The sequence below is a fragment of the Calidris pugnax genome, unplaced genomic scaffold, assembly GCF_001431845.1.
Source record: "Calidris pugnax isolate Ruff unplaced genomic scaffold, ASM143184v1 scaffold196, whole genome shotgun sequence".
Lineage (NCBI taxonomy): Eukaryota > Metazoa > Chordata > Aves > Charadriiformes > Scolopacidae > Calidris > Calidris pugnax.
In genome coordinates, this window is record NW_015091042.1 from 143,897 (window position 1) to 147,090 (window position 3,194).

Here is a 3,194-nt window from a genome sequence, read left to right on the forward strand (position 1 = left end):
AGGTATAAAGTCATTCTGAATAAATTACATGGTCACCCACAACTTAGGGAATAGGGCTGAAGATGCTGGACCCTATCTCTGTGTTTGCTTTTGACTTATTTTGAAGCTTTTATTTTCCAAGTCACTTAAGCCATTCAGATTATTTAAAGTTTCGTGTTACAGTTCCAGTTGTTTGGTTTTTTTTACTTCGTTAGCACTACTCCTGAGTAAAATCAGGAGGATAAATAAGTGTTTCAGCACGTAAGGCTGATGCATAATCCATATAGTTGATGTCACTTATTCTCCACCCCAACATAATCAATAGGAACTGTGCACGTGTGCTGAAGACATCTTGCAGCCATTGGACTGTCTCCTTGGACAGTTTAGTCTTCAGTATTTCGGAGGACAACAGATGCTATTGACCTTGGCAACCTTTTTTCTCTACTGCAATGTATCTGCTAAAGGGACCATTTTTACCAGTCTTCTCATCACTAGTACATGACTTTCAGAGGTGAAGAAAGAGCAGACTTGCAATGAAAAGAACCCAATGTACTTGCTATCCTGAACATGACTTGACTGTAGCAAATGCGGTGGCAGCGTTTTGCTAAGAGCAATATTAAATCCAGAAAGGCAGGGGAACTACCTATAAACTGTTTTCCAGAAGAAACTCCAGCAGAAGACCAGGATGATGACTGAATCTCAGAGGGTGGGTGCTCTTCAGTCAAGCTGTTCATAGTGGAGACACGTGAAGCCTTTCCCTTCTTGATATGTTAAATAAAGCATCCATTCAATTTACTCATTCCTCTGCACGGTTACCAGAAGCCACAGCTACTAGATGGCTTCTAGTATCAGGGGGAATTTGCGGACAAAATCTTTCAACGTTCAGATGCATGTGGTGGGACACATGGTGTCCTTGACACGAGGGGGGCTGGATGCCCCTCTGAACGCAGCTGCTGTCACCAACGCACTCTCACTGCCTTCCCTCGCCCTTCTGCAACCTGCACGGTGCTGCCCAGCTAAAGCCATCAAACCAAACAACTACATTGAGGGCCCTATTCAGTTTGGGGAAAAAAAGTATCAAAATGTATCAAAAACACTTCCCTCTGAAACATTGTATCGCCTCAGCCACTATATTTTGACCTCCATTGCTACAAAAACTCTTGTTGTGTTATCTTTTCTGCCTGTTCAGAACTCCAATTTGCTTCACAGCGTCTTACTAAAGAGAACAAACAGTGGAGCTGTCAAATAAAAACGTGTATTTTGGCTTAATTTATCAAGTAAAAGTGGGAAGTGATAAGAATAGAAATTGTCTTCAAGGAAAGAATTGGCATGCCTGCACAAAAACTCCACAACAACACAACAAGCAGCTTCAGCTTAGTTCCCCCTCCTAGACTTTCTACCCTGTCCTGACTTTACTATCACCATCTGCCAGAAAGGCAAGTTCCTCAGATGTCATCTGCATTTCTTGCTCTTTTTCCATCTACCAGCAAATCCTGGAAAATCCTCCTCCACAATTTATTAAGTCACTAAGCCTCATTACCTTTTTGCTTCTTTAAAAGACTATGCAACTGTTTGAGTTCGGCATGCAATTTGATTTAAATCTTCTGTTATTATGATCTATGCTGTGGACAGTTACAGAGACCCTTTACACTGGCGTAGCTTGTTCTTCTCATGCTGATACAAACATGTTTAGATGTGCTCCAAAGGGCTTGAAAACCAAGAGAACTTACAAATGGGCAAACTGCATTCATACTGCAAGGACTTTGTCATTTAAAAAAAGCCAAAAAATTATATATTAGCACAAGGAGTTCAGTTTGATTCAGCTGGTCCAAACTTTACCTTGCCTTGCAGTTCTGAAAAGTTCCAATCTTCACCTTCGCTTAAATTCCTGCAAGCAGATAGCTGTGCTGCCTTAACTACCTGCTCTCAAAAGTAAAACGCATCCATCTTTGGTGTTTGCAGCTGACAATTTAATAGCGTTTTCTACTGTGCGTACGCTGACCTCCATTTTCTATTGCTTGTAACCATGCTTTTTCAGAACAGTGATTTTTCTTCAGTCTTAACAGAGATGTATGGCTCATTATGGCAAACCTAGATGCCAACTTTGATGTTTCAAAGGTCAGATTTTTTTCTGTTATCTAAGTAAGAAAGGCTTTTCTTTTTTTTTCTTTTTCCAAGACTGCACTGGGAAGACACATTAATTTTTAGCCTCCTGTCACTCAGAAAAGAGCACAAGGAGCTTTGCTGGAGTTTTTTAAGTTACCTCCTGGGAGTTCCTTCTGTTTTAAAAAGAAAGCTCCTAGTTTGATCGCTACAATGGCTGTACCAAAGCGAGAAATAGCTGCCCAGCTCCGCTCCCCTCATCGCAGGGCAGACAGCGGGGAAGAGTTTATGAACTGTAATTACCAGCTTACCCACTCAAGCTCCTTCCTAAAAGGAGAATCATTCATCATCCTCTTTTGTGCTACCGACTCCTTAAAAGGCCTACTCAGCTTTAACTCCAGCGTGTCCCACCGCAGCCAGGCTCCCCAGGAGCCCCGCCAGGGCTACCTAGATGGATTTCAAAGGGAGCATCGCGCCGCTTGCCTGCCTTATTTGGGAAACCCTGACTCTGCGGGGCTTGGCACAACCCTCGGTGGCCGAGCGAGCCCTCCCGAACCTGGAGCTCCGGCAGAGATTGAAGGAGAAGGAACCTCGGATTGCGACGAGCTCCCAGCAGCGGCGAGAAAGAGAGGGAAGGAGAGGGAGGAAAGGGCGGGCGGGATGAGGAGACCCCCGGGTTAAAAACAGCCCCGGAGCGGGCGGGCGAGTAGCGCTCGGAAGAGATTTTGCGCGTTTGGCGTTAAAAACACACACACACACACACAAAACAAAAAACACTAACCCAACAAAAACCAAAACTTCAGGAAGAAGGAAAAGGAAGGCCGGGGAGCCAGCGGGCCGGCGCAAACCGGGCGGGCAAGTCGCCAGCGGCCCGGGGGACACCCCCGGCCAGCGGCCTGGGGACCTCCGCCGGTACACACACACACACACAAATACACACACACACACAAATACACACACAGGGCTGTACTACACACAGATGGAGCCGGGCCGGGCGGGGGCGGAGCGGCGGTGGGACGCCCCTGCAGCCCCGGGGAGGGCGGGAGGCCTTTTTGGGGGGGGGGGACGGGGGGCCGGCAAGCCGGGGCCCCCGGCGGCCCCCCCCCCCCCGC